The sequence below is a fragment of the Macrobrachium rosenbergii genome, chromosome 13, assembly GCF_040412425.1.
Source record: "Macrobrachium rosenbergii isolate ZJJX-2024 chromosome 13, ASM4041242v1, whole genome shotgun sequence".
Classification (NCBI taxonomy): domain Eukaryota; kingdom Metazoa; phylum Arthropoda; class Malacostraca; order Decapoda; family Palaemonidae; genus Macrobrachium; species Macrobrachium rosenbergii.
In genome coordinates, this window is record NC_089753.1 from 13354826 (window position 1) to 13373859 (window position 19034).

The following is a 19034-nucleotide window of genomic DNA, read 5'->3' on the forward strand; positions in this document are numbered from 1 at the left end:
AAATTACTCACATGTAACAGTAAGTTTTTTGATTCCTCTTCACTACTTGAGTTCTTATGAGATTAATAATTTTTGTCTCAAGGAACATTCACATATTTACCATAAACTTTGTTTTACTTTTAGTAGTATCTTAATAGTTATAGATCTTTATGAAATAAGTTTTAAGTTCTTCATTTTAAACATATTTCCACCATGACTTCTATACTCTCTTTTTCTAGGTTGGATGCCATACCCAGGATGGCAAATAATCTGAGTTGTCTTATTTTCCCAGCTAACATTTTGGTTGTGATAAGTGCACCATAAAGTATGGTAATCCTTGAAAGAGAAAAGTGCTTTGAGAAATGTGACTTTAGTCTGTCTTTATTGGCTTTGAGTTACGAAATCTTTACTTCCTTTGTGATTCGTTTTAAAATCTTGTATATTGCAGTGCCTTAGGCTTGCAGAATTTTCATTTAACAAATAGGCATTTACACTGCTTTGTTGTGCAATTCAGTTTACTGATCAGTTTCTAAAATATGTTGTGAAATCTTATTTCAAAAGGTACAAACACCTTTTGGAAATAGTTTGTATTTTAAGGCATTGTTCTTATAAGAACCTGTAATGCATTACCCTAACAGTTTTTTGAAAAAACTATTTGTTTTAAATTCTAATCCGTGAACTTTTGAATTAAATTCCATAAAGCTAGATATCTGAATTTAAGCTAGGTATATAGATAAGTAGGTCTTTCTTTGTCAAGCAGAGGAATCATTTTCTTTTATTTTAAAATAGTTAAACCTGACCACAGAGGGCCATCCAAGACAGACTGTAGGCAGTACCTCCTTTTAGGTTGCAAAAGAAGTACTTTGGTAATATATGCTTTCATTTTAAAAGGAAGTAAGAATCATAATTGAAAAAATCGTTGTTACGTTAGACTGGTGTTTAGGTGATAGAACAGTGTTTCAGAAGATTAGCTTATCACATCCACTGGATTATTAGTCAGAACTTGAAAAAAAAAAACTCATGTAAATGTTTGAACTAAAACATATTTATAATGGCTTATCTTGGTATCCATAGTTTTGACAGTTATTTAACCATATAAGTAAGATTAAATTTGCAAATTGATTACTGTTTGTCACAAAGATTGTGGTACTATATTTTTCTCATATTGGAAAATTTAATTTTTGAAAATGTAAAACTAATTTAAGGAATTATTATCATTATGAAAACAGTTTAACCAGATCACTTAGTCACACATCCGTACACTCATATGGCTTTCTCTAAGGGTTTGTCCATGAATGAGGGGTGACATTTGTGGTGATGCAATTACAGACTCTAGATGGATAGTGGGGAAGGCACCAGAGAGAATTGACAAAAAGTATTGAAGCTGAGACTGAAGGGAGGATTTGCCCTATGCAGCACACTGAAAGTGATATTCCCAAATGGGACTGAAGTTTTTGTTATCAGGAAAACCTCAGAATTTTTTAGTAAATAAACAGTAATCATGTTGCATTTTTTCATGCTAAAAGATGTGTAATGACTAAAATAGATAAGAATTTGTGACACAGCTAGTAGGGCATGATTATAGAAGGTTCTCAGAAAGTTTTACCACTGGGTGCTAAACTTTGCTCTATCTTTATATTCATTCTGCTTGTGCCTATTTTCACTGCATTTTCCAGTTATTTGCTAATACTGTGTACAATAACATAGTTTTAGCTTATACCTTATAGTTTCAGTCGGTAGTTATCAAGCTTTGAGTTTTCTGTCTTATTTTTTTGTTATTAATATACATAGTGTAGTCATGCATTCATTCAGTTGGTAACATACTAACTTATAGATATTTTATTTCCACAGAGATATATGACTGAGGTATGATTTTCAGTTAGTTTTATTCCATTTATGGTTTTAATTTTTATAAACTGTAACAATCCCAATTGCCAGTATAGCAATAGTTTTAATGCAGTTTTGCTCATCACTTTCATACTTCAAGATAACTGAATGCAAGAACTGGAATTGGCTAATTATTCCCCTACACATTCCATTTCCTATTGTTTTTATGTGATAAATTTTGATAGTACACAGAGGCTTGTCAGGTCATTCAGTGTACTCCCAAGAGTTTCACGATCGATTACTGTACATGGATTTTTTTATTCCTTGGCTTTTTTTATCATGAAGTGTGGTGTATTTAGTCATAGTTTAACAGCTTTTAAATAATAATTATGCTTTTTCAATTAGCATTGGTTGTATACTCTGTGAAAGCATTAGAACAAAACTAAATTTGTAAGGTGAGGAGCTTTATGTAACAATAAAGTTCTTTCATGTTTTTTAATTAACATGTTGTCAAATCATTGATATATTGGTTGGCAAAAGTGATTGTATTTTTAGATTAGAAATATTGATAATCATATCATATACCATATCATATCATATAATTATTATTGTGGTTGTCAAAATGGGCATCTGATGTATTCCCCTGAAGGGATTTGTGATTTTGATAGGTACCATGTAAAATAATCTATCAATAGTCATTATTTTTTATTGAAGGTAATTCATTAGTTTTCAATTATGTCTTTTTGCAGATTATTTTAGTCTTTCATTGTACTTATTGTAAATGTAGGCTTAGAGATGTGCCAATAATTTTATATTGAGGTTAAAGTTGTTACTGAGGTAAACCCACGTCAGGCTTTTCATAATCTTATCCTTATGGGACACGAAATTAGTAGCATAGTGATTTGTGCTCCCTGACAGGTCTACATGTATTTTGTATTACTGCTATCATAGCAGAAATTAGTTTCATAAGATGTATTGTAATAGTTGATGAAACCATTTAATTTATTACAGTTCCCTAAATTTCTTCCTCAAATAAATTTATCAAATGATGTGCTTTTGGCCCATCTACTAGCTCATAATTCGATATAAACTTTAGACTTGTAAACCAAAAGAGACAGTTAATTGCTAATGAGATGTAGGAGTGATAAATAACTCACATAGTTGCAAGTGTAATTAGTTTGAGGAACAGCTGCAGTATTGAAAGTGAATACCAGTACTCTAATTGGTGAAAGTCAGGCCATCTGAAGAGATTAAATTTAAGCAGAGTTCTTTGTTACGTTTATACTTTATTTGTGATGTGTAGGTATGTTTTCCAAATAAACCAAAGATTTCTATTAACTTTTTAACATTGTTTGTATATTAACCTTTGTTTAATGTCTTATGCATTTCTTCAGTTTTTATGATCTAAAGTGTTAGTTCTACTAAATCTAAAACTTCCCTTGATCAACCAGTTGTTGTTTTGATCAGAATAATTACTTCAGGGTGCCTTTAGGTTTTTTAGGATAAGACAGTTAAATGGGGTTTTTAGCATTTAAGAAGAAAAATTATTTTGCCTGAAAGAAAGTAGACAATGAAAATACATAACAGTAGTTGAAAATTTAGGGACTTTATGCACTAATGATGTAGTCTTTGGAAGTTTCTGTTTATAAAATTTCTAGTTTGTTGCATCTCTAGCACACCTTCAAATTGACTTTCATGACCTCTAAGAAAGTAAGTCATCAGCCTAAGACTGTAAATTCTGAAGTATCATCATGTACAATTTTTGTCTTCAGTGTCAGATATTGCATAGCCAAGACTTTTAACTGCCAGTTCTTTAATCATCATTAAACATTTTAAGTTCTTAAAATGACACTCAATACTGTACCAAGAAATTGTAGACATTAATTGCTTGTAAATGTTATCAATGATTACCTGGAAATTTTAAGCACAAAAGTAAAATGTTTTCACTCAAATGATGTAAGAAAGATAGGAACACTTATCATCATCATTAATGTTTATACTTTTTATTTTCCCTGTATGAGGTTGAACATGAAATGAGGTATCTATACTATTGTAAAAAAAAAAAGTCTTCCACACTGTATGAATTTCCATCTAGTAAAGGCATTCATATATGCCCTTTTCCATAATTTTCAGGGTCATCCTACTGGTTTCCTTCTCGCTACTTCCATATCCACTATTTTTCTGATTTAACTGCTCTTCACTTTTTCTTTCATACCCAGACCTTCTTAATTATTATATGTAAACTCTCAAGTCCCTGGACACCATTCCTATAAGCAACTCCATCATTTGCAGTATAATCTTCTTAATATATTCCAGTCATGAATCATAGCACTTTGTTGCCAAACCTTTTTAAAATCTCCTCCATCTTTGTTAATGCCCTCATCTGTGATGCAGAGAAAGGACTGACCTCATACGTGCTTCATGAATTTTAGCGCTTTTTACTTATTGGATCAGTTTTTTATCAGTATAAACCTTCATCTAGGTATGTACAGTACCGATTTTTTCTTACTATCTTCACCTTACAATATTCACTATATTCCACTTGCTCTCAACCTCTGTTTCTTAGTTTTCATTTCCATCATATCTCACAGTGAAGGAGGTAAGTCGAATAAAATCTTAGCAGTTTTATCGATTTTGGGCGGGAAGTTTGGTAAAATTCGCATAGAAGTTGGGCACTAGGACTCTCACTAGAAAGATTGGGGTTTAGTCTCGATATGAGTCGAGAAATTAATTTCTGTGAAAAACATTCTCATTTGTTTATTTCATCATATCTCTGGTGAAGGGGGTTAAGTTGAATGAAATGTTAGCAATTTCTTCGCTGCTCAGTCAGGAAATTGGGTAAAATTCACTGGTATATTGGGTGCTAGGCACCTGCCCGGGAAGAACCTCAGGTATGTAGTACTTAAGATTCCAACTTCTTTTATGACTTGTGTGGAGGAGTTGCTAATGCCCTGTACTCCCAGTGTCAGAAATTAATATATATTTATATATAATATATATATATATATATATATGTGTGTGTGTGTGTGTACATAATATATATTTCATATATAATACATAGAGGCAGTCCCAAGTTTATGACTGTGGTTCCGTTTCTGCACTGCGTCATAAATTGAAAAATCGTCGAAAATCTTAAGAAAACCTTACTTTTAATCCTTTGGGTGTCTTGAAAACAATGTAACCTGCATTTTTATTGAGTTTTTCATAAAAAAATCCAAATTTTGACCATTCTGCCATTTTGGAGCCATATTTCTTCTGTCGAACATGCATCATAAACCGGAAGTAATTTTTTGATTAATATATTTGAAGAGCGTTGTAAGCTCAGAACGTCATAAGCCAAGCCCGTTGTAATCCAGGGGACTGCCTGTGTATACAGTATATATATCTAATGAATATATACAGTATATATATATATAGAATATATATACAGTATATATATATACACACGTATAGTCATACTTCTCAAACTTAATGTGAGTGTTAGGGTTCCAGAACCCCTCACACAGGGCAAATTTTTGTGTAAGTTTGGCACAGTCTCTAAAAATGCTAATAAATTCTTATTTCTAGAGTTTTAAACTCTAAAAATTACCCTAATCATATTATAAAGTATTAAGCTAAATTTTAAATGAAATTAAAATTACTGTACTTTCATTTTAAATTTAGCTTAATACATTACCCTTAAAAAAAGAAATAAATGGTTGACATAAAAATAGAGTTGGAAGAGAATTTCTCTCTCCCCTTCCAACCTATCTATTTTTAGAAGTCTTCTCAACCTCATTTTTAAAAACTTCTTTATTCTGCATCTCCTTCTCTTTGTTCTGAAATGCTGTTTCATGAACAAACAGTGATTTTCATTTGGACTAATACACTCTTAGTTGGTATGTCTCTATGTTTTAGAATGTATTTGCCACACTAGCGCATTTACAGTTCAGTAGATGTTACAGGTAAAATTAGATTAATTTAAACTATCTACTGTGCGGGTAAAGACGCGCAGAGAAATTATAAGTTATAAAAATTGGTGAGGGCTAACTACAAACGAGGGAGAGAGAGAGATAAGGGTTGTCCTTACTTAAGAGAGTGAAATTATTTATTAATTATTATGAAGACAGACAGAGAGAGAGAGAGAGAGAGTTGTCCTTACTTAAAATAGCAAGTTAAATTATTTATGAATTATTATGGAGAGAGAGATAATAACATGAGAGAGAGAGTGGTTATTCTTGCGTTAGATATCAAAAGATGGAAATTCATGATTTAAGAAGGAAATAGGAAAAAGACAGAAATAGATAGTATGTAGAAATCCTTTGACAAGCTGTGGGCAACGGTTGACATATTTGACAGCTTTTCCCTCACCCCTCTCTTCTAAGGTTTCAGAAGAGATTGGGAAATGATATTTGTTTGTGTCAAATCTCACATAATTTAATACAGAAATTATTATTATTTAATCTTATTAATATTTGAAAATTAGCACAGTACTTATTATTTGGCAAATAATTTATTTTTCATACAAAACAAATAAACATATACACTACATGTAACCATAAAAATTCTCTCACCACAGAAAGAGAGAGAGAATTATTTTTATTTAATGTTCTTTAATTTACACATAAAATCCTGAAAACTTATAAATTATATAAAAATGTACACAAACACTTTTGCAGGGTTTCTCTAGGATTCGCAAATATCACGAGTCTGTGAAAAAATTGCGTATGACAATTAGTTAGGTTCCAATGAAAAGTTTGCAAGTCTGTGAATTCACTTAACTCGAATCGTATAAAATCAAGTATTAATATATATTATATATATATATATATATATATATTCTTATATATATATATATATATATATATATATATATATATAATGTAGAATCTACTGTTACTTTTTACCAGATACATATGTAATTGTAATATCCACAATGCCCTCTTAACTAATTGAATTTGTTTGCGCTTTTGGATATGCTTGCCACTACAAAGCCATAAGATCCAAGCCAAGATATTTAAGAGACTATGATGATGCCGGTTGGAAACAAACCAGCGTCATTAATAATCTTGCAGGTCACGTTGCCGACCTGACCACGCTTGGATCTTACAGCTTTGTAGTGACAAGCATATCCAAGAAAAGCCCTTCAAAGAATTCGAGAAGTTAAGAGGGCATTGTGTGCTATTACAATTACATATATATATATATATATATATATATATATATATATATATGGGATATATATATATATATATATATATATATATACACACATATATATATATATGTATATTATATATATTTATATATATTTATAAATATTCTACTGTTCGACCTATCTGCATTATTTTAATAGGAATATAATCCAAACCAAAAGAAGGACAAAGCCAGGGAGAAGCTTTCTCTGTGGAAAGAGAGAGGGCAGGAGCTAGTTGTGTGTTCAAAATTAACCATTCCTAACAGCTTATAAGTTGGTATTAGAGACCTATCCAACAGGGAGGTTTTCACTAGGTCACCTCTAGTGAGGGTGTTCTTAAGCATTCCTTTTCTCTGTACTATGTATTGGCTATGTTTTTGTCATTTTTCAGACTGCTGGAGGCTATGGAAGGACCGCTGTTTACGAAAACACAGCGGCCTGATCTGACCCAAGAAAGTTGGGGAGACAGAACACGGGAGTCCAACAGGGTACACGCATTATTGTCCGTGCTCCTGATAGCTCTGTCGTTTGTAATTTTTCGTCTTTTTACTAAATGAATTGATGTTACGCGTTGTTCCATATCCTGGGTGTCCTTTGCAGTGTGCAAGCAGCCTACATGAAGGTAAGTCTGGAATTGACAAGTATTTGCTGACCTGGTATTTCTCCCACTGTACTTCCATTTTTTTCTTTTTTTCCCCCCTTCCTTAGCCACTGACTAAAGATCCTGGTGGAACCATATTCCCTGTATGAAGTCGAGTATATAAAGTATAACCATTATTGCCTAGTGAGATTGCAGAAGATATTCCCCTCGCAGTAAGTAGGATTTAGGGAGAGGTCAATTATAAGTAATATTCAGATAAGCCTTGGAACCTGATCATACCACTGTTTGGAAGAGGAATAGATTTTAATACACTAGAATTGCTTACAATAGAGCTATGAGAACTATTATCTGTTGCGTTATAACTGAAGTAGGGAAAATATTTCTGTCTCTGAAGGGGACTAATTGGTTCGTGTAAATTCCCTAACTGGAACAGTGCATTCTTTCGTTGTTGGGACTAGGTTGGTAATAAATGGGTTTTATGTAATTCATTTGTTCCAGAAATAATCAAATTATTCAATAACATAGTTCCGACTGGCGACCTAATCTAATTCAGTTAATTGTTATCTTTTGGGGTAACTTTTAGTTTTAATTGACAGGATTATGTGGGTCTTGGGTAGAGCAGGACTACATGAATTATAGTAATTAACCCTTAAACCCCGAGCCTCTATTTACAAAAACGTCTCCCGTATGCCAGCGGCGTTGGGGTGAGTTAGCCTTGAAGTGGACAAAAGTTTTTCAAAAATCACAGCGCTTAGTTTTTAAGATTAAGAGTTCATTTTTGGCTCCTTTTTGTCATTGCCTGATGTTTAGTATGCAACCATCAGAAATTAAAAAAATATCATTATCATATATAAATATTGGAATATATGACAGCAAAAAAAAACATAATTGTATACAAATTGCGCTATAAACTTGGTTAAAGCTAATGAGTTAATTTTTTTAATTGTATTGTACACTAAATTGCGATGATTTTGGTATATAACAAATGTAAAACGATCAAAGCAACAGAGAAAATATTATCACAAAATGATGCATGAATTCGTACGCGCGGACGTAAAAATGTTTTTTTCAAAAATTCACCATAAATCGAAATATTGTGCTAGAGACTTCCTGTTTGTTAAAAATGAAGTTAATTGATTGAATATTACTAGACTGTAAGTGTTTTAGCTTACAATTGCAGTTTTCGACCATTTCGGTCGAGTTAAAGTTGACCGAAAGTCGAATTTTTTCTATTTATCGTGATTTATATGAAAATATTCCAAAACTGATAAAAGCTACAACCATGAGTTATTTTCTGTTGTATTGTACATGAAATTGCGCACATTTTCATATATAAAACTTTATGTAACGACTAATATAAAACGGTGCAAATATTACGACAACGAGACGAAAGAATTTCTGAGATGTTCGGCCGAGTTACCGCGCAGATGTAAGGAAAATGTTTTTTTCAAAAATTCACCATAAATCTAAATATTGTGCTAGAGACTTCCAATTTATTGCAAAATGAAGGTAAACGATTGAATATTACTAGAATGTAAGAGTTTTAGCTTACAATTGCGTTTTTTTTTACCATTTCGGTCGAGTTAAAGTTGACCGAAGGTTGAAATTTTGGCAGTTATCGTGATTTATGTGAAAATATTTCAAAACTGATAAAAGCTGCAACCATGAGCTATCTTCTGTTGTATTCTAAATGAAATTGTGCACATTTTCATATATAAAAGTTTATGTAACGACTAATGTAAAACGATGCAAACATTACGACAACATGACGAAGAATTTCCGAGATGTTCGGCCGAGTTACCGCGCGCGCAGACGTAAGGAAAAAGTTTTTTTTTTTTTCAGAAATTCACCATAAATCGAAATATTGTGCTAGAGACTTCCAGTTTGTTGCCAAATGAAGGTACATGATTGAATATTACTAGAATGTAAGAGTTTTAGCTTATAATTGCGTTTTTTGACCATTTCGGTCGAGTTAAAGTTGACCGAAGGTTGAAATTTTGGCAGTTACCTGATTTTATGAAAATATTTCAAAACTGATAAAGCTACAACCATGAGTTATTTTCTGTTGTATTCTACATGAAATTGCGCACATTTCCATATATAAAACTTTTATGTAACGACTAATATAAAACAGTGCAAACATTACGACAACGTGACGAAAGAATTTCTGGCGCTGACGTAAGGAAAAGTTTTTTCAAAAAAATTCACCATAAATCGAAATATTGTGCTAGAGACTTCCAATTGGTTGCAAAATGAAGGTAAATGATTGAATATTACTAGAATGTAAGAGTTTTAGCTTACAATTGCGTTTTTTGACCATTTCGGTCGAGTCAAAGTTGACCGAAGGTTGAAATTTTGGCAGTTATCGTAATTTATATGAAAATATTTCCAAACTGATAAAAGCTACAACCATGAGTTCTTTTCTGTTGTATTGTACATGAAATTGCGCACATTTTCATATATAAAACTTTATGTAACGGCTAATATAGAACAGTGCAAAAATTACGACAAAATGACGAAAGAATTTCTGAAATTTTCGGCCGAGTTACCGCACGGGCGTAAGAAAAAGTTTTTTCAAAATTCACCATAAATCGAAATATTGTGCTAGAGACTTCCAATTAGTTGCAAAATGAAGGTACATGATTGAATATTACTGGAATGTAAGAGTTTTAGCTTACAATTGCGTTTTCGACCATTTCGGTCAAGTCAAAGTTGACCGAAGGTTGAAATTTTTGTAGTCGAGGATCACGGTACATCCACTTGGCACACAACAGACAATTTTAGTCGACGTATGATACGTCCAGTAGGCGTTTAAGGGTTAATAATTAACTGATCAGCAGAAGGACCTGCATAACAATATACTATATACACATATATATATATATATATATATATATATATATATATATATATATATATTATATATATGTATATATATATATATATATATATATATATAATATATATATATAGATGGTATACATTAGTAGGCAAAGGCCAGCGGCACATATCAAGTTAAAGGTGGACCATGGAAATGTACTAATCTCAGTATAATTCTTTATTTCCAACGTTTCGTTAAATAATGAATAAAATTACTTTAAAAATTGCTCTAAAAATCAATAAAATCCATAAAATACTTCACAGTTAGAATACAAGATAAAAAACGAAAAAACAAAAAAAAAAGACATAAAAGCAAAATCAAAGACCGCTAACCAACCTTATACCAAGAAGGCAGAAGACAGAATGCATAAAAAAAAAAGTTAACTCAGGTACAGCTGAGTGGAGGAGGTCTGGGTATTTAACTGGGGAGCCAGTTGTTTAATAAATAATGATTCCAGGATAGGCAGTTCGCATGCATTAGTTGTTTGGCCTATGATACAGAAATCGTTTCTATCAATATATGTTTTACAAATTTTCGAATGGTTTCTTATGCTTGAATGCTCGGGATTGGAGAGCATAAACTAAAATTGATATGGACAAAAACAAAAGTAATTCAGAACAGGTATTTATTTAAGTTTCTCTCTGAGTATTTAATATTTTGTGTGGCCTTCATCTGCCTGTGCCACAGCCTGCATTCTTGAGGGGTGTGATTTCAGCAAATCGCAAAAAAGCTGAGACTCAAACTCCATTTCCCTGAGCACTTCGGTCACCTCTCTTCACAGGTCGTCGAGGCCTGGTATACCATCATAGTTTGTAAGAGATGCAAAAGAAACGAGCAGGTAAAAGTTACTGCTGGTTTATTACAGATTCAGGCAGTTTATATAGCGGCCGACTGGCGCCGAACTGCGGAAGACAATGACATTGAGCGTGACCTGAGGTCAAAAACAATTAACAATAATATTCGGCGAACAAGTACAATTTACAATACAAAAACGTATAGAGCTTCAATATGGATACAGTCTTGATGCCTGCGAATAAAGAAACATACGATACATGATTTATGACAGTGGGACAAATACATATAAAGTTGAAATGGTAGAAAATGCGTGACCTGGCACGTTAGGCGTGACAAATTGAGTGTGAAGAAAGCGGGAAGTCACCAAAGAAAACTTGCTCAGCGGAGACTTAATTAATGACGCCTTTGAAGCACTCCGCTGACGTCGATGTGGTGACTTTACAAGTTCAATGTGCGCGTTTCAACATGATCCTTTAAGATACTATCAATGTTTTCACACATTAAGGTCAGGGGAGCTACCTGGAAATTCACTTGACAAGAAGAAATCGATCCCACTGTTTCAAAGCAGCTCCTGTGTCTGAAGAGCCTTCAAACATGGTGCCTTATCATGTAAAAATATGACTTCTTCAACAGATAACACATTTTCAGGATCTTTGAGGAGAGGAAATACTCCACCAGTAAGCACAGTTTCTCTGAAGTATTCACCATTTCATGACTGTCGTTTTTCTTTGATGATCCACATTAACCGTTTGGCTGTGAAACAGCGAAATTTTTTTATTTGGCTTCCTGAATGTGTAAATGAAGAATTCATCTGATGCGGTAACATGGAGAAAGTCAGCTTCATTCCAATCTTTAAGAAATGAACCACAAAACCATGCACAGTCTTCTCTCTGTTGCTGAGTGATGTTGGCCTTGCTGATAACATGAAATGGCTTGATACCAGATTTTTCAACTCATTATATAGAGCATCATAACTTCTCTTCTTTCCCCTTTTTTGTTTCTAGTTCAAGCGCCAATTTATTAAAGACTTTCTTCATCTACCCACTGCCTCAGCTATGATGTCTTTTGACTCCTGAGAAAGGACTAGAACAGGCCTTCCAAGATTCTCACTTTTTTGCGATGACAGTCATATGGATTTTTGTTCCAGTTTCTTTTAACAAGGATTCATCTCTTTTAATGTATTTAGCTATCCAGGAATGTGAATGAAGGATGCAAGCATCCCTGGCCTCTCTGAAGGTTATAGCCCGGATTTGGTCAATCCATCTGATTTCCTCCAGGTGAAGTTAGCATGGCTGCATCTAACTCCGTCTCTCAGTCTGAAAATACAAGAAATGTAAAATGAAAAATAGCTTAATAGAAACTTAAAATAATGTACTTGGAGATAGGCTACTTGTGCATAAACAAAACTTCATAACTTTCCATTTGTTCTGTGGAGGGGCTCTAATTTTTGAAACACCCAAGTATACTGGTATATATATATATATGTATATATATATGTATATATATATATATATATATATGTATGTATGTATGGAGGAATATATATATATATATATATATATATATATATATATATATATATATATATATAGGGTATATATATGTATATATATTATGTATATGTATGTATATATATATATATATGTACAGTATATATATTATGTATATGTATTATATATATATATATACATATATATATATATATATATATATATATATATATATATATATATAATGTGTATATATATATGTGTGTGTATGTATATATATAATATATATATAGTGGCAGAATTATGAGCAGCTAAGAAAATAAAAATTTTTGTGTATCTAGTGTTTATGTACCCTAAATAAAAAATATTAAGTTTCACTAGTTTACAGTATACAAAGGATTAGTCTTTCAAATGCCATTCTTGAAAATTTTGATTCATAATGACATGCTTGCACATCTTTATAGAAGTCGTAATTGTTGATGTTACTAAGGCTAGTAATTCAGCTTATAATAGTTCTAACAACTGTTTCATAGTGCAGCTGTGAGGTTTTCCTCAAGTTACACCTATGTAACCTTTTACTCTCAATTATCCTTTCAGCACTGAGTGACCTCACATGTCCCAGCCCTTGGCCTTTGGCCTAAATTGTATTCTATTCAACGTATAATAGTCGTAGGCCTGTCTACAAATTTCACACATGAAAATGATAAAACAACGATAGTGCTGGCCTTTGAAGATGAAAATAGCAAAACAAGAACAGGGATGACCTTTGAAGAATTATAGAAACATCCTCTAATCAAGTACATATATTACAACAATATCAGGAAAAAAGTCGATGTAAAAGAATCGGTAGGTAATTTCTTTGGTGCGCCAGTGGTGTCTGTAGTTGTTTCATGAGCTTGCAATGGAGTTGGGGCATAGTGCCAGATGTCACCATTATGAGCTGTTGTCCGAAGTTTTGAAATATGTTGCAATATTGTTTTGAGTGACGACAATAAACGTTGGTAGCCAGACGCTGTAAGTTACTAACTTGTTCCATTGTACCCTTCGCCTGGTGTTTTTGTGTCAGGCTGCCGGGAAGGTCCTTTTCATCAAGTGCTGAAACTTTTTGTTAGGAAATGCAGTAAAATGGTGTTCTTAGGAGGACTGTCCAACCACGCTAACCTCTTCAGTTCACTGTCTTAGTGCTGAATGGTCACAAGTGCCCCGGTGCTTGACTTGGCAGCCTAAATTTCAAAAGTTAATCTAAGGCGGTAGTTTTCCCTGTTCCATGGATGTTTTCTTTCAATAGCTTCCTACGTTAAATATACTGATAAGCAATTCGGAAGTCTGGTGTTCCTTCGCAGAGGTGTTGGTTAATTTACGCATTTGTAAAAATTATATTTACAGGTTTTTGTAATATGCAATATATGGTTCTTCATCGACAATTTATTATCAATAAATACTCCCAAGTTCTTCACTGCTGCTACAATATTTATTGTTGACGAACCAATAGTTATTCTTTTGAAGTGTTCATATTTTCGTGGTGTACTGTCAGATCCAAACAGCATATACTCAGTTTTGCCTTCATTAAGTTTAAATTTCTTCGCCGACATCCATTTTTTTATATCTTTCATTATTGCATCAGTTTTACTAATGGCGTCTTCTACCGTTTCGACAGGAAAATAGAACTGGATATCATCAGCATACAGTTTATACTTAACCTTGTGCTTATTTAGAATTCTAGATAGTTCACTTGCGTAAATGCCAAATATCAGTGGACCCAGAACGCTGCCTTGGGCCACTCCTTTTGTTAGGCCTTTCTTTTCTGATCTCACATTTGATATAACCATCCTTTTTTCTAGGTACCTTTTTTACCATTTGTGTACATCATCTTCGATGTCTAGTGTCTACTGCTCTCAGGTCTTCAAGCAGCAGATTGTGGTCAACTGTGTCATATGCTACACTTAGGTCAAGCACAACCAGGATGCCACATTTTCCGTTTGCTGTAATTTTTACCATATCATTTATAATTACGCACAATGTAGTCCCAGTTGAGAGGATTTTACGCTGACTGATCGTCGGGTATAATGTTGAGTTGTTTCAAATGTTTCCACGTTTGTTTGTGAATTTCCGTTTCTACAGTATAAGTTTTGAAGTATGATAGGTTCGATATTGGTTCTTAGAAACTGAGATATTCTTTCACATTTTCCTTTATAGGCCGGCTTTATACAAACAAGCTTTTCACTATTTGGGAAGGATGCCTGAGTTAGACTCATTCTGACAGTATCAAAATATAGCTTTTTGCCTCTTAAATCACTTTATGGAAACGGGTCCTTTTCACAGTAGGTGTTTTTTACTTTTCTCGTCGCTTTTTCAAAGTCATTAATGTTCAGTTCTTTAAACTTACTGAATTTGTTCTTTCTCATTGTGATCACTGGGAGGATCAGGAGGGGCCTCCTTATCTAAACTATGACAGATTCATTCAATTTTTTCTTCAAAGTAGTGCACAAAGTTATCGGCCAGGATTTTGTAGTCACTAGTTACATCAAGTAGAACTTTTTCTTTCTTGAGTCCCAATATTCCGGCTAAATTGTCATGGATTTTTGGGGGGTTTTGCTCTACACTCAACATTTTATTGTAATATATTTTCTTGAGTTTCATAATCGAGTCGTTGTACCGATTTCTGGCTGTTTTATAGTGACCAATTTTCACTACTTCTTGATTCTTTCGATCTTTTCCATAATTCTTCTACTTTCCTTTTTTTCTTAGCTTCACGTAATTCACTGTTGAACCATTTGGCATTTTCTTTAACTATTATTTGCCTTGGTACTTCTGGACATTTATCGTTGTAGCTTGACCCCAGTATACTTTTGCTATAGATTGTAAAACAGCTTACACACACTTGGTCGCCTGTCAAGGTATTCCTCAAATTACACCTGCACTCCTGGCTTGTTTCTTTTATTTTCTTTATGCTCTCAAAAATAAATTCATCAGCTTTAAAGGTGGTTTGTTTCTGTAAGTGATAGTGAGAGAGCGATAACAGGTGTTGTAGCCTAAGCCAGTAGAATTGAGAAGCCTTTGTATAGGGAACGAAGCCTGTTTACTTTTTTCAGTATTGTGATTTGTGAAAGAAGGAGCCTCTTACAATAAGCACAAGTGCTGAGGTTTTTTTTTTTCTTTCTATTTTAGTGACTTCCCTCAAATATGTTGTAAATTTGAACAGCGGAATGTTGATGCAGTGAAACGGATTCTTTTGTGGCATAATCTACGAACGAAGCAGGGGCCATGAAATCTCGGAGATTATTCTGCCGGCCATTCTGGTAAGGACTAGCGAATAATGTACTGATCGTTGTTACTTTGGACCAGGGAAAAACCTTTCACACGAGTTTTCACGTGGTCGTTCCTATCTCGGAGTCGTATAAGGGGATGTGAATTTGGCCACCTGTTTTTCGTTTGATCACAATTTGAGCGAGTAAAATGTTTATCGTGGTCTATAACTTTAGAAGAATTTTCATTTTGATAGCAATTACTGTGTATGATTGTTAATAATAGGACTGTGATATGTAATACTATGTCTGATTGCCAATACTAGGATTGTGACAAATAATACTTTGACTATGAAAGCATGTGACAGATAACGCAACTACTATGAAGAAACAATGAAAATTTGTCAAATACTGCTTGGCCAAATCAGCCTTTAGATAAACAGATTTAGACTAGTACAGGTAGTTCCTGATAAGGCAACCTCTGCAGCATCCTGAACTTATACTCAGAAAACCAAACCCTGCAGTTCCAGGCTAGGGAAACTCCACAGCGTCCTGAATTGTTTAGATGTTATGAGAACCAAATCTGGCAGTTTCTGGGTAGGCAACCACTGAGAAGCAAACCTGGGAGTTCAGGTTAGGCAACCTCTGCAGTTTACTCAGGCACTGAAATGCTTCTAGATCAAACTTGGCAGTGCCTGGTTAGGCAACCTAAACACTCTCCCCAGCTACCTCACGAGAGACTTTGAGAACCAAATCTGGCAGTCCCTGGTTGGGTAACCTTCACAGTATCCTAGGTTACTGAGACATTTTGAGAGCCAAATCTGGCAGATCCTAGGTATACAACCTCTTCAGTGTCCCCAATTACTGACATGCCTTGAGAACCAAACCTAGCAGTTCCAGATTAGGCAACCTCTTCATTATCCTGAGTTATACTCAGAGAACCTAACCTATCAGTTCTAGGTTAAGCAACCTCCACAGTATCCTGGGTTACTGAGACACATTGAGAACCAAATCTGGCAGACAGACCATCCTTCCCCAAAGTTGCAGGTGGAAATACATTGTTGATAATGTAGCCACTGTCAAGAAACAAAAATGGTAACCTGACAAGAGAAACTGTTCTGTTTTGAGCAAGTAACTTGTGGATACTGTGGTCAAGAATTCAGGTCCAGATTAGACAACCTGATTTCAGGCTACTGCTCAATAAGACATTTTCAAATTTGGTATTATTTCACTTATGGACATTAATTGCTTTCAACATAAAATATAGGTTTTTCTGTTGTATTATGATGTGATTTACATGATTTTGAGGTTTATTTCCATCGCAAATGAATACTTATCCTTCCCCGGCAAATGATATACTGTTACAAAATTAATAAAATTACGACTTGTCAGAATTGCACCCCCTCTCCATAGCTAATACGGCAAAACTGTAATCAGTAAACACAGTTTTGCCGTATTAGCTATGGAGAGGGGCAATATTCTGACAAGTCGTATTTTATTAATTTTGTATACAATATATTATTGCCGGGAAGGATAATATTCATTTGCGATGGAAATAAACCTCAAAATCATTCAAATCACATCATAATACAACAGAAAAACTATATTTTATGTTGAAAGCAATTAATGTCCATAAGTGAAATAATACCTCAAATTTAAATGAGAAAATTCCATCCGTAGGTATGCAATTTCCAGGCTATTGCCTGAAGATTTGAAAAGGCATTGCTAAAGGATCAAGTTGACATCTCAAAAAGGACAGCCAAGAAATGGAGAAATCTCCCAATTCAGTAAAGATGATCCAGTGAGAAAGCAGAAAGAAAACTGTAAGTAAAAAATGGCAACATTGAACTTGAATGGGGATGTAGAACAGGTGCAAAAGACCCAGTATCCGGTTGACAGGGTCAGCTGACGTACAAACTCACTGGATAGATAAGGAAAGACAGGTTTGTGTAATGAAAGGAAGAAACCAAACGAATGAAGACCAAAGCTGGAAGGATGGATGGATGTATGATATTTAGGGCAAAAGCCCAGGCACTGGGGCCAACAAGGCCATTCAGCGCCGTAATGGAAAGAAAATAAATTATGTTAAAGTTATGAATTCATGAAGGAAATGATTAATAAATAAAATGAAGTGATGTGACCAATAAATAAGGGTATGAAGTTTAATGAATGATGTGCTATATACAAAAAAAAAAAAAAAATTAATGTCATTAAAATTCTACGTGATGTAATAAATTAAATAAAATTAAATATCGTTAAAAATTTTAATACACTTTAAAAAAGAGATGATAGCAGAAATATCTGCTTCATCTCCCAAAATATCAGACAGGGATTTACCCTGAAAATATCTCTCTCTTTGGTTAAAATATCTGGGGCAGACCACCAGAATGTGCTCCACTGTTAGTGTCTCGTCACAGTAAGCACACTCTGGAGGGCTGCTTCCTTCTAAAATAAACTGATGGGTTAGACGAGTGTGCCCAATCCTTAATCTCGTTAAAATAACCTCTGTTCGTCTGTCAAGCTGGAATGACGAAGACCACGGTAGTACATTATCCCTAATATTTCTATATTTCTTATTATTGGCAAGAAGGAGAAGTCCACCTTTCTTGCCATTTATAAAACATAAGATCTAATGGGACCTTTTAGATCTGTATGAGGCACTTTTCTAAAGAGGTTTCTGATAAAATACTAGCAGCTTTCGCTTCCCTGTCTGCCATCTCGTTTCCGCGAATCCCCACGTGAGAAGGGACCCAACAGAAAGAGACTGATTTACGTCGACAATATATACGAAAAAGCCACTCCTGAACTTTTTCAATTAATGGATGAAAGCTATTAAATTTTTAATAGCTTCTAAGGTGCTTCTAGAGTCTGAGTATATGACAAAATTAGAGTCACTACTTTGAAAAACTAAATCTAGGGCAGACACTACGGCTGTTAATTCGGCAGTAAATATTGATGCAGAGTCAGGTAATTTAGCTGTGTACGCTGTATCACCAGGATAACAGCGCAACCAACACCACTATCTGACTTAGATCCATCT

General features: G+C 33.9%; 1 protein-coding gene across 1 annotated transcript in view; it reads left to right on the top strand.

The window, feature by feature from the left end:
• Positions 1–15808: 15808 nt before the first annotated feature.
• The window catches only part of LOC136844916 (protein Star-like), a 69955-nt gene continuing 66729 nt past the window's right edge, over positions 15809–19034 (top strand). The window contains exon 1 of the mRNA XM_067114244.1: positions 15809–16048. The gene's annotated coding sequence lies outside the window, so the exon portion shown is untranslated. The remainder of the gene's footprint in view (positions 16049–19034) is intronic.